General features: G+C 38.6%; 1 pseudogene; it reads right to left on the minus strand.

The window, feature by feature from the left end:
* Positions 1 to 8,068: 8,068 nt before the first annotated feature.
* Positions 8,069 to 9,880, minus strand: LOC145660982 (glucose dehydrogenase [FAD, quinone] pseudogene; annotated as a pseudogene).
* Positions 9,881 to 14,705: the final 4,825 nt, after the last annotated feature.

The raw sequence follows: 14,705 nt of genomic DNA on the forward strand, positions 1-14,705 counted from the left end.
CCATAATAGCAAGGGGGCAATTTGAAGAGTTTTCTTATAATAAACTTAACCATTAAATTTAGGTAGAGCAAATAATTAGTTAAGATGGATAAATTAGATTGTAGAAATAAAAGTTGAGATATCAGATCAGAATATTACCCAAAATCTGGTGCTGAGGCCTTACGTTAAAATTTATAATAGCTGTCATAATGAATTTTGAAGATAGGATAAGAATTAAACGAATTTTGAGACAAGGTCGAATAAATAAAGTGTGGTATCAATTAATAACCAGCATTGTACTCACCCAGATCTTGACGAGTAAAATTTTTGAGATGTCGATCCTTACAGTCAGACGGTCACTTCAGAACTCTCTTTAGTTTTCAACTCTTTTTCGTCCACCTACCTTTTCTTCCTAGTTCTGGTAGCGTCATTTCTTCCGCTTACCATTACATTTTTAGAGTTAGTTCATAACGTGAAGTAGGAAGTCTTATTATTTCCTTGATACATTGCTACGTAACATATTTTTATATTTCCTATTTAGAAGAATGTTTTAACTAGACATAGTTTTAAATTATTATGAGACTTCCTTGATTTCTTTGCATGTGTGAATGACCTACAGCACCAGACTGGGGATTGAATTTTATTTGCATTTAATATAACAAGGTTTACAAAATATTGAGCCAAAACCAATGAAATATTAATCACCCTTCACCAAAATGCTTTAGTCATATTACATAGTGATAGAGCTCACTATCACTAGGTACAAATAGAGCCATTGTTAATAAATGTCCGGAAAATAGCAGCAGCAGCAGCGATGAGTCAACAAGTGACGAAAGCGAATGAGATAAACAGATCCATAGATTTTTGGATGTGTTACTTCAACATGTTTTAGTTCGATACATTGAATGTACATACGTACATTCATTATTATTATTTTTAAGATGTGAAAGATTATGAGATATTAAGTAGTTGTTTTCTGTTACATTCTTATGAAGTAGACTCCACGCTGCAAGCTTCCTTAACGCGACAACACAGCACTAGATAATCTGTATAGCGTTGCTGCACTTCCAGTTACTGTATGCTGTTTCTTTATACAAGCGCGGGAAATTCAAAGGCCGGACCGCAAAATGGTTCTATACTTACGCACAGAATATGTTGAAATAAACATTTTAAAAAAAGATAAATACTCTACACAAATACGTTTTTCGTTAAAAGTTTCAAATATTTGGAACATTTGAGTGCCAAATTTTCACTGTCTTTGTACGTTTCTCTACCTACCACGGTAAAGATTAGAGCTTAATACATTTCTTTTAACTACACAAAAAGTATTAAGAGATGAATAGTGTACGATGCATGTACTGTATATGTCGTACACAAGAAATTATTTCAAAAAACTCTCGTTTCCGAGTCCTATAAACATTGATATTCCAAAAAGTACTATAAAATGCGCACTTTTCATTAATTTATATTTTTTCTCACTACACATTACAGGAAAAATTTTTATGTCTCAAGTATTGAAAAGACAGTATTCCAGCAATTCCAATTAGGTACGACGATGCAATATAAGTTTTGAGCGAATGTTAGGGCAGCGCCGCGAAATCAGGGACCTGTTTTTTTTTTGTGCTAGCCATAGGCTAGCGTCCTTTTAGAGGGCTACACCCTCTCTGAGGTGAGAGAAGTGGAGGAATTGTGGTAGAGGAATAAGGCATGGCTGGGCTAAGAGGAATTTATTAATTTTATTTATTTTGGTTCCAGAACTAGGACATTATGACCTTTGCGATCATAATCATATGTAAATGGTAGGAGGAGTTTTACAATAATATATGAACATAACGTAAAGAACATAACATAAAGAACATAGCATGTTATTGGACTGAACATAAATAAGGAAATCATAGAAATATACATAAATGAGATAATAGAGCAAATCACGACAAAATTTAAGTACAAAAATTAGGATGAGATAAAGTATATAAGTAGACAAAGTAAAACGTTACTATACAGGTAGATGATTATTGATTAAGTGAAATGATCCTGGAAAGTTAGACTACCAAATTGATGGAATTGAGAATGAGAGATGGAGCGATGTGCGATACACAGGACAACACAGGGTACGTTAGTAAGACAAATGTGTGTTATCTTCTGCCTAGGGGCATCTCGAGGCTGATGAAGACGGAGGGAGCCCTGTTAGAAACAAGAGGTGTCACTGTGCAGTGAAGGATGGAAAGATTTGAGGTAGATGAGCATGGACTTGGTAGTCTTTGAGCAGATACAAATCCGGATGGTCAGGTGGTAGAGTGTAGCGGTATAAAGTGAAAAGCAGACTGAGTGGAGAATGGGTATAGCGAGTACGGACAGGGTGGAGTTCATGATGGCGCATAGTATCCATGAGTAAAGGATGGTGAGAGGTATATCGGACAGTGATGAATTTCAGCCTAAGAGATTCAATATGGTGTGTGATGCTTGGAAAAGTGATAAGATCATATAGTGCTCGAGTCGGACTGGGGAGCTGTATGCGGTGTGCGATTCGGAATGCATGACGTTCTAGTATGCGCAGTTTTTCGTAAAAGGTTGGTGGTGCAGCAATCCAAGCAGGAAAACCGTACGTAAGAACCGGGCGCAGGAAAGCTTTGTACGTATTGAGAACTGTATGTGGTTTAAGGCCCCAGGTAGTGCCGGTGAGGCGCTTGAGAAGATTCAAACGTTTGTAAGGTTTGGCCGCGACCTTCTGAAGATATGGTTTGCATGTGAGATGTGTATCATAGATTATGCCAAGATAGGTAACTTTGCGAGTAGGAGCAATGAGAGTATCATGAACGTGAAGAGAAAGCAATGATGGGTTTCTGTGGACTTTGGAGCGTTTGCGGGGTGGAATGAAAGTGATGGCTTGTGTTTTTTTATTCGCGTTTATAGAGAGACTCCACTTAGTGCACCAGCGAGTGAAACGGTTAATAGCTTCCTGCAGGTCCTGATTTATCTGGCGAATAGTCTTTCCTAAGGCCAGCAATGCTGTGTCATCTGCATATTGAAAAAGATATATATCAGCAGGAAGTGGAGGAAAATCTGCTACAAAAAGTATATATAAAAGAGGTGAGAGAGCTGAACCTTGAGGTACACCCGACAAAAGAAAAATGGGATGAGATAACTGCCCATTAATGGAGACGTAAGAGATGCGACCAACCAGAAAGTGATAGATGAAACGAATATAAGCAACGGGAAGTTTAAGATGATTGAGCTTGTAAAGAAGTGCCAGGTGCCAAACTTTGTCTAAGGCTTTTTCCAGGTCAAACAACAGAAGGCAAGATGGTTTGATGGAATTATAATGTGAGGTGATGAGACTGGTGAGGCGAAGAAGCTGATCGTTAATTGAATATGAAGGGCGAAATCCTGCTTGGTGAATGGGAAGAAGATGTTTAGTTTCGAGATATGGATGTAATCTTTTAACGATGATGCGCTCCAAGACTTTACTAAAAGTGGATGTCAGCTGAATAGGACGGTAAGAGGATGTATCACTAGGAGGCTTGTTAGGCTTCAGAAACATGAGTGTTTTGGAAGTTTTCCAGTCTGTCGGGAAAAAGCCGGTTCGAAGGATGAATGTGTAGATGAGTGCAAGAAGATTGAGAAGCATTAATGGACCTTCTTTAATGTGGCGATATGTAATATTATCAAAGCCTGGGGCGGAATTTCTTTTACGAGTAAAAACAGCCAGGATTTCAGCGGTAGTAATAGATGTAGTAAGAGGATGATGCGGAAGGGAATGAGTGACGTCGGGCTGTAAGTGAGGAGATGCGAGATTCAGGCGATCTATTGGATGTGGAGTGATGAGAGTGGAGGATGCCGCAGGTGTAAAAATATCTTGCAAATAGTCTGCAAAGGCGTTAGCTTTCTCCAGATCAGTTTGGAGTGGTACATTATTATGAAGAAGAGGCTAAGAAGGCTTGGTGTACTTGCCACAGAGAGCATTGAATCGTTTCCAGAATTTGGTTGGGTGACTGGTTTCGTTGAGATCATTGCAGGTCTTAACCCAATTTCGCAGTTTGTACGCTTTGATGTAATTGCGAACAGTGCGTTGTAGTTGAGTGTGATGATGGAGGGTTTCAGGGTTCCTAGTACGGAGGTTATCACGGTATAGCTGACGGGAGCGACGAATCATGCATAAGTATTGAGGTGGAAGATGTGGTTTATAGGGAGTAGAGTAAGTAGTCGGAATATACAGTTCGGAGGCACGGCTAAGAGTCGAGTTTATAGTAGTGATGCTGTCGTAAAGTTGCTCTTCTGTAGCAGGTGGTGTGTGATGTTGTAAAGACTGAGAGATGTAGTCGCGGTATTTGTGCCAATCAGCTTTATCGTATCGAAGTGTTGGCCGTGGAGGTGGTAGATGAGCAGATTTAGTGGCCTGGGTATGACGATACGTCAGCTTAATAGGTGCGTGATCACTGCCAAGTAGTGATAGAACGTCAACGGTGCAATGGGAAGCAAGAGTATTGGATATGATTACTATATTAGGAGTTGTCTGAGAAACAGGGCGAGATGGGGATGGTAAAGCATGAATGATGCCTGTTGTATTTGAACCAACAAATTGCGTGAACATGGTACGTTCGTTATCTGAACGACTATGATGATTTATATCTGCCATGATGATGTAATGCTTATATGTATTGGATATAGCTTGTAGAAAATTAAGAGGAATCGGATGACCTGGTCTGATGTAAATAGTAATGAGTGTGATGGCTATACTCGGGAAATATAATGTAGTTATTACGTGCTCAGGGAGATTGAGAATTGGGCTCGAATGACGTCTATATGGAAGGTTGTGGTAAAAGCCAATTGCTGCTCCACCGTTTGCTCGCTGAGCGGGAAAGGTGTTGTCAGAACGGAGGATGTTATAGCGTGCTATATGGCTAGTATCCGATCGTTTGAAAAAGGTTTCATTGAGTAGAAATGCATTTACTTTTTCCTCTAGTAGAAGCGTTTCGAAGAGAAGTTTGTTTTTGAAAAAGGATCGGATATTAAGAAAGAGAAACACTAAAGCCATGATGATATGCAGTAAGAGTTGGCTGTTAAGAAGTCGGAAGATGTGACGTATGAAAATGAGCATCGGTATTAGAGTATGTTGCGTTGAAAGAGACGTGGAAGATGATACGGGCAGCGTGGATGATTTGTTGGAGGATGTGTGGACGGATAAAAGGGTGAATGTTCTGCAAGGCAAGTGTGGTAAATGCGAGAAGTTTATCTATAGTAACGGGAGTTGAATCAATGGGGAAATCAGTGTTGGTAGACGAATCATGATTTCTGAGATGTGCTACCAATTCAGGACGAGTAGTTTCAGGTTGAGGTTTTCTTTTGCATCTGTAACTATAGGTAGGATGCTGTTCGTTGCACGTAGCACAACGGGGTGGAAGTTCTAAATTTGGACACGTATGTGTAGGGTGAGTGCCTATGCAGTAGCCGCATATAGCAGTGTTGCGACAGTTGGCAGTGGTATGCTGATTATATGCTTGGCACCTTTCGCAGCGAAGTGGAAGTGGCGGGGATGACCGACAAGGTTCCACACGATGACGTCTTTTGTAGATCAGAGCACCGTGCGGAAGCATGGTGTCAATTGTCTCTTGCGAAGATGTTAAAACGCGCATCATATAAGTGGGCCCCTGATCGTTTCGGATGCGTAGTACTTTCGTGGTGGTGAAGCCCTCCAATTTCAACTCTTCGGAAACTTCTTCGTCCGTGTATGTGGGATCAACACCCCTAATAACAACGGAGAGAAGAGGAGGCTTTTTCGGAGGTGGTGGTTGTTTACGGCGAGAGGAACTGAGTGTGTCGATCTTAGCGTTCTTTCCAAATATTTCAAAAGATGCCTTGTTGCGGATGGTAGTAGCGAAGTGTGGATCTGTAGATTTAAGAATTATCCCGTTGCGGGATTTAACGACTTGAGTAAGATTGATACTTGGAAGGTATTTACGAAGTTGAAGAACTACGTACTTGACATTGTCGTATTTCTGATCAAAGTTTTGGAGAAGAAAACAATGAAGCTCTGGTCCTGGTGGGATGACTTGATGATTGTTCGGATGTCGAAATGACGATGAAGAATGAGCAATTTCGGCGTCCATGACAACTGAAGGTGTTTGACTTAGATGCTGTTTCTTAGCAGGCGGTGAATTTACTAAACGCTCAGCATAGCTCTCGGAATGAATTGGCGATCGCGATCGACTTGAGGCGTTCGAGATGGTGGAGGCAGTTGAGCGTTCAGAAGCTCTGCGATGTCGTGTGCTATCCTTTCGCTTTTCCACCTTTGTGGCTTGAGCCGGTGGGGCGAGGAATACTGGAGGTAGTCCGCCATGCCGACCATCCATCGAAGCCCCAGTGATCTGAGGTGGATCCGCCATGGAGAGCAGGAAGCGGGCTGAATCTCCTAGATTGAAAAACGAACGAGATGCAGTGTGTGATGATTATGAAAGTTGATGTAGGTAAGGTGACCCGTTTGGATAGCCACCAAGGTTGGAACAGTTCTCTGGACAAACCCGTAGCACTACACACCCTTGGCTTGATTAGTCTGGAGAGTAGTGCTCAAAGGAATGACGCAGAAAAAAGCCCGGGATGAGGAACAGGAAGGATATCAAAATGCAGCTGTTCTGACGTCTGGTACGTCACAGCTGTTAAGATCGAATGTAATATCGATCGAGAGTATGGGACCTGTTGTTATGAAATGGATAGTAGTACTGGTTTTGACCTAATGGAATTGTAGGAGTCAGGGCTGGAAATATCTATGTGATTAATTGTACAAAAATATTGGTTTAGTATGATACTATACTTGTCAAACATATTTTTTACATTATTTTGTTGCATAGGTGTATTAAAATATTAATGAAAATCGCGTCGCTGGATTTGTATTATTAAATCTCTTTTCAAACTAGATATAAAGCTCTTAAAATATTAACTCTTGCTCCTGAAATACTACATCTTGAGACGATTCAGTTACCATAGCATATTATCCTGCAACATGAACAAGCTCCTTCCCGTTAGCACACCCATGTGGCTTAATTTAAATAATTCTGACATTTACTTGTATTCTACACAGAGCCGTAACTTAGATTTATTTCTGGGGGGAAGCATTAATATTTGGGCCCCGTAGAAAATGTTTTTGGCCCTCCCGCAAAATTCGAAAATAGGCAACTTCTTTCCATCGTTCTCTTACTCTTTGTGGGCGCCCCGGAGCATATGGGCCCGCCCACACGCCCCTGGGCCCGTTCCATACATGACAAATTAATTAAGGGGACAATATTGACAAATCTCAAAACCGTAACAATAAATATTATTTCTAGGGCCGCTAATAGTAGACATTTTTTATTGAAATGGGTCCACGACTCATTTTTGTTTTATTTGTCTTTTGTGTGCTGTTTTTCTTTATGTAAAGTAGTGAACCTGTTTGATGCTTCATTTATAATTTTATGTTCGTATCGAATATGGAGTAAGAAAATTTTGTCTTAAATTGCCCCCTCGAACGGTGGGAAGCTTCTCTGAAAGGCAGTTGTCCCCTTGTCTCCACAAGTTACGGTCCTGATTTTACATCATGAAAACAACAACAATGAAAATCTATTCACAATAACTTATTCATCTTTCTTTCGACTCTTAATTCTTACAAGTTCCATAGTAGGATCCAGCTTCTTACACCTGAATAATCAGTATTCACCATTTCCTGGCGTCTCTTGTAATTCATTGTATTTGCCTTTTACATGCTGAATAAGTATATCTGTATCTGAGGAGGTAGGGACAGAAGTTTGATATAGTTTTATTCAGGAAAATCGATCGAGAAAATTTCATTTTGAATCAAAATATGAAAGCTTACATTAAAATAGTTTTTGAATTTCTAAATTACAAGATGATCTCATAATCGGTTAGCCGCATAATGAGTTCTTGTTGTATTGAAAATATTTAAATGTGTTTTTTTTCTTTTTGGAAACACTAATGATCATGTAAGAATATTACATTAATATATGTAAGAAACTAGTTACACTAAATTTCGAGATTCGTGTTTTCTGCACTTACAAACTTCTGAATGAACATTTCTTTACAAAAAACATAGACTTGACGATTAAAACTCTGACCAATCTTCTTTTATCATGTCTGCACCCTTTTCACCAATCATTATTACTGGGGCATTAGTAGTGCCACTGGTAGGGAATGGCATAATAGACGCGTCGATTACACGTAAACCTTTAATGCCATGAACTCGAAGTCTGTTGTCAACTACACCGTTATCACTTTTAGGAGCCATTTTACAAGTTCCTGTATAATGATTTGTAGCAAATGTATGATGCTGTATAACACAAATGAAGTACTCACGAGTACCAAATTGGTAGTTTTCGCAACCAGGCAAAGGCTCTTTAACTACCCGGGCTCCAATAGATTTAAGCGCTTTTGTATCCTCGAGTTTTAGACAGAATTTAATTCCCTCTAATATTATTTCTAAATCATATGGGTCGTCAAAATAATTGGCAAAAATCAAAGGATGATCCCAAGGGTTAGTAGATTGAAGTCGAATCTTTCCCACGCTACGCACATGTACTGGAATTGGACCTATAGCGAATCTGTTGAAGTACGCTAGTGGTTCAGAACTTTCATGATTTATCGAATTATTTCCATACTGATCCACAAGTGGAAATGACACTAACTGAATGTCAGGGTAATCTAACTCTTTTGAATATTGAGAATTTATATATGCTAATACAGTGCCTTGGTTAGTAGTTGTTAAAGGTCCTTTGCGTTGAATATCGTATTTGGATTTGTCACATTGTCTTTTTTTCGATGATGGAGGATATGTTGCTGTTTCATCAATTTCAAAAAGAACTCCTTTTGTGGTAACGTGATTCCGTAAATTATTACCTACTGGAAGACCTTCGATGAGTGGTATACCAAATTCCTTTAAATGATCTTTAGGTCCTATACCAGATAACATAAGAATTTGTGGTGAACTTACTCCACCGGCAGAGAGAATAACTTCTTTGTCAGCCATTACTGTATAAGTTTGGCCGGTTTTCTGAAACTGAACACCTTCGGCATGCTTCTTTTTCTTATCAATGAGTATGTTTGTAACAAAAGAGTTTATCGATATATGAAGATTTCTTCGTTTTCTAATAGGATCAAGAAAAGCTTTATTTGTGCTATATCGCTCACCCCCAGCACTAGTAAATTGTCCCAGCATAACCCCGTATTGATTTTCTCCATTCACATCTCTGTATGGAACACCGAGTTCTTCAATACCTTCTATGAAAGCAGCAGTATTACAGTCAGTATAGTCAAAGTGTTGAACAGGAAGGTATCCTCCTGTTCCATGATAAGGAGAATCTGCATATTCTCTGTTGTCTTCAGATTTTATAAAATATGGAAGAACATCTTCGTACGTCCAACCTGGATTTCCTATTGCTGCCCATCCATCAAAATTTTTCTTGTTTCCTCTAGTATAAATCATTCCATTGATAGTGCTGCTACCTCCCAGTACTTTTCCGCTAGGCCATGGACATGTTTGATTCGGTAATGACAAGCATACGTTATCTTGAGGTACGGTTTGATATTTCCAATCAATATAGGATCCTAGTAAAATAGTTTGGTACGCAGGAAATTCGGCTTTCTGCGGTTCTTCTCCTCCTGCTTCTAAAAGCAAAACAGTCCATTTAGAGTTTTCTGTAAGTCTGTTAGCAACAACTGATCCAGCACTTCCGGCTCCGATTATAATAAAGTCATAATGTTTTGTAGAGCCCATTATATTGAATGCAGGTTGTGTATAATTTCCAGCTATGCTTGGATAGTAAGGATTTGTAAGATCATTTTCGGATATTTGACATTCTTCTTCATCTTTCGTATTGCAATATGCAGAAGCAGTTACGGAAGCAGATTTTGCAGACATCATGTCATCCTGTAGTATCGACTCTGTAAATAGTATACGAAAGACAAAAGTTAAGTTACTGTTAAACACTTTTACTATACTATCAAAGCTACTTTACTTTTGTTATTTAACTACTGCTAACTGTAAGTTTTAACCACGAAAGTATGCAATGTCGTAGTTTACCTTTGTTTTAACTGAATCGTCGATTACAGAAAGAACTAGAGTCATATATTTTTTTTAAAGTTTAGTTTATGTACTTTTCCAATTTTCTAGGGGGTATACTAAATTTACAACAGTTACAACAGTATTTTTACAACGATTTACTATAGGTTGGGATCGGAAGAGAAATAATATTGCAGTCCTTGATTTCAATATGCTTCTTTAAAAAAATATCTCAAACCTACACAAAATAAACTCAGGTTGTTTGTGTAACCATCGATTCAGTTGTATAGGCTAAATATTATAGGAATGTTCGACATTGCCAACAATAATATTTTTGAATCATTTACTTAATTGGATTGAATCATTTGCTCTAAGAGAATAACATTAAATTTAGATTAACAGAAAAAATTGATAGAATATGAAGTCCCTTCTACTTATAGTGTAAGGATTTTCTCTTATTGGAATAAGGTATAATTCCTTCTAATATGAACACAACAAAACAAAATCTGTATTATTGATAAACATATGCGATTTAGTTTGGTGTAAATCGATAAAGTCTCTTTCTCCAAATCATAGTAAGGTATGTAGTAATCCATTTATTTAGTAAGTATAATTTATACTATAGGTCATACCAAATTTACCATTTTACACCCCGATAGGGAGCCAATGTTTGAGGGCGTTTCTAGTTCATTGCTGCCGTCTTCAAATCCTCCCAGCAAATAAAAAGGAATTTATACGATGTATCAAAAAATGAAATTAAATCGTTGAGTTTTACGTCCCATGGTTATGCCGGTGAGGCTAAAGGAGACGGTGATGAAGAGTAATGAATGAAATGGTGGAATGAACAAAGTGGGAGGAAACGGGAGAACCCCGAGGAAACCCACGCACACGGTGTTTGTGCACCACAAAGTTCACTTGGCGGGGGCTGGGATCGAACCCGGGACCCCAAGCACCAGAGGTGAACCCTTTACCACTGAGCCACCGCGGCCCCAACGATGCATCAAATATCAATGCCGTATGAAAACTGCACCATGGAGAACACACAATTTCGAACGATTTTTGTTTGCGAATTAATTTCGAACATTCTGCATAGTAACCCGAAAAAATATTAACAGTGAGTTTGGATCATTAATGGGTAATGATTGTACCATTCGCTGTTGATTTGTCTAATTCCATCTCGCTGACATATCATTGCAATATGAGTACCCTGGGAGGACTGACCAACAACGTATTCGGATGAACTTCTCAGGTACACTGTGTAAACAGACCTTTGGCAAATTTCAGACGAGTAGGCATAAATCTTGCAAAGAGTTGCTTTTGAAGAGCTATGGAATTTATATTTTTCACAAATACCTGAGCAAGAAACTTATGTGTAATTGAAAATTTTAATGACATATCTGAACAGAAAATCCATTAAATTGCACAACAATTCGAATTTCATAATATTAGACAGTTATCAAGCAGTAGTTTAATTCGTGATGACTTTAAGAAATTAAGCACTGTATTGCAATTTTCAACCGTGCGTGAGTATTCTTTGAGAAATCAATTCGTAGTTAGTCTAAAATAACACCATAAGAAAGCTCCATCTTTATCCTTTTAACAAGCATTTGACAGTTGACATTGTGACTGTAGTAGAGAACACAAAGGAACAAATGGTACTATTCATCACGACAGGGGTATAGACACAAGGGATTTGTGAAGTGCATGGTCAAAGGAAAGAATGGCATAAAAATGTGATAGCAAATCTGGAAATAATTTCAACGTGACGGTTAGTGAGTCTATCACAATACCGGGAACACTTACATTATTACTATCGTCCCAGTGTTTGCCATATAAAGGAAAAGGGCAACTTATCAAATATTCTAAATGTAAACGATCTCATTGGAAGGGAGCATGCCCGGCATATGATAGTCGCTGCCTTAGCATAATTTTGCAGCCGCATGTACCCTATAATCGGGTGAAGTAGAGATGGAACAGTTAAGTTAACACAATAAAATAATTCGGAATCTAGTTCTGACATCATTGCAAGATATCCAGTGAAATTAGAAGCCTAGAGTGTTTTAAATATGGTGCAAGTTATAGAAAAGGATACGATGGAACATCTATCTGCTTATTTACAGCTGTAAGTTTCCCTAGGTACCGATATCAAGGGAACAGCAGTAATGTGAGACTATGAAAACAAGGGAGCGATTAATTAATGTAAACATGTTTTAAAAAACGAAAACTAAGTTACGTTAAAGTAAGAAATCTAAAGATACTATGGAGAAAAGTAAGAAGAAATATGGGGATGGTCGTAAAGATTGGAAGAAATATGAATTGATAAAGTTCTTCTCGGGCAATCAGCCAGGTGAAAACTGGTGGATAGGTCAACGTTTCGAGAGCTGTCATCGTTCTCGTCATCAGGGCAATTATGTAGAGATCAGCGGATATAAGTAATATATACTCTGGGCTGGAGAAAAAGGACGGATGCTTGCCATTCCTGGACATTCTCATCCGCCGGAAGCCCGATGGTAGTCTCGGCCATAGCGTCTACAGGAAACCTACTCACACTGACCTCTATCTCAATGGCAACAGTTTTCATCATAAGTCACAGCGAAACAACGTCATCAGCACACTAGCACATAGAGCGAAAGACATCTCAGACGAAGAATCCCTCCCTCGGGAACTGAATCATCTCAAGAAGACGCTACTCCAGAATAATTACAAGAAGCATGATATCAGTTTGGCCCTGAAAAGGACCTTTTCTGAACAGAGGAGATCCAAAGAAGAAACTGAAGAACCATTGAGTATAGCAGTTTTACCATACACTGGACAACTTTCTGGAAGGATCTCCCGGATTCTGAAAAAACACAACATTAAGACCATACACAAGCCGCCACCAAAAATCAGGAACTTACTTCGCCAGATCAAAGATGACTTGGGCTTAAAGACACCAGGCGTGTATCGTATACCCTGTGAATGCGGAAAGGCTTATATAGGACAAACAGGACGCACCATTGAACAACGTTGCAGAGAACATGAAAATTACATTAGATTATTCCATCCAGAAAAATCAGGTTTAGCTGAACACAGTTTATCAGAAGGCCATAAAGTTTTATTTAAGGACACATCCATCATTACCAAGAGCACCAGTTACTGGACCAGGATAATAGCCGAATCTCTCGCCATAGTTCATGAACCGAACAACGTTAATAGAGGCACTGAATTTCAACTCAGCCCCCTGTGGAACCCGGTCATCAGTACCACAGCAAAGAAAACGACACACAAACATTCAGATAACCCTCAGCCAATCAATAGCACGGACTACGGAACATAGCCAGCCAATCACAGCTCCAGTTTTTCAGATTGAACCAGCCAATCAGGAACCAGCATTTTCAGCCAATCAGGAACCAGCATTTTCTCCAGCCCAGAGTATATATTACTTATATCCGCTGATCTCTACATAATTGCCCTGATGACGAGAACGATGACAGCTCTCGAAACGTTGGCCTATCCACCAGTTTTCACCTGGCTGATTGCCCGAGAAGAACTTTATCATATACGCCGCCAGGAAAGCTTCAAATCTTACTTCAAATATGAATTGGTTGTAGAAGAAGAAAGAACATTGGAACAATACGAGGATTCAAACATCAGAAGAAGTTCTTTAAAAGTACAAGGAAAATAAAAAAGACGATATATATATATATATATATATATATATATATATATATATATATATATATGCACTGAAACAATGGAAGTAATCATGTGTCAGGTTCTTATCACCAATACGAAGATAGACAAAGGAATAAGGCGAATGTTACACATGACGCCTGAAGAAGAGTACACAAGTTGGGAGAGCACTTGTTAGAAAAGGTGGTGGTACAGGCTTATAGTAGATGCAGATGAAACGTGTATACCGATAGTATGTATGAAGAGAAGTTGTTTGAGATAGGACAATCTCGAAATGTCATTCATTGTAATGTCTTTCATTCTTTTTTTTCTGGGTAGCATCGGGTAAACATTGCGTTGGTGAAAGTAATCGGACATGGTGTTTGGCTGTTATTAGGAAGAAAAATTGAAAAAAAAAACATTGTTATACAGCAGCTCGTATGTGTTAATGTTCAATGTATATGTTAGTAAGATATGTGTGGTATTGGTGGTTTTGTGGATAATTTAAAATACTTTGTATCGTAGTCAGAAGTTACAGGTTGTACGCAGAAGTCTGTAATAAGAATAATTAGCGGCAACACTGTCTAGTTCGAATTGACACGATTGTTGCAAGCTGTGTTTTCGTTGGTATTACTACTAAATAGCTTAGAGAGTAAGTGACTGAGAAGTATTAATCTTTTTTGTTTCTTGAGTTTAATAATAATAAGAGAGAATTATACGTTTAAAGTAAATCTAGAATCCCCTAGAAAATGTTGCTGGTTATAATATTTTATAGTGAGTTTGATACAAGTGTTTGTCTTTGGAACCATTAGAGCGGATCATTACAGTGCTGACAAGGAAAGGACATGAATCTCGCATCCGGACATCTGAATCAAACCTAGCCCATTCGATAAACATAGCAAAGATATGTAATGCACAAAAAATTAGGTCCCATCGACAACGGAGTAAGTCCCTGGGGCCCATTAACCCTGTTACTATAAAGCAAATTGTATACTCGCAATGAAATAGCTATTGCATTAACACTGTTAATTAG

This window comes from Thermobia domestica, chromosome 9, assembly GCF_964235325.1.
Source record: "Thermobia domestica chromosome 9, izTheDome1.hap1.1, whole genome shotgun sequence".
Taxonomy (NCBI): Eukaryota; Metazoa; Arthropoda; class Insecta; order Zygentoma; family Lepismatidae; genus Thermobia; species Thermobia domestica.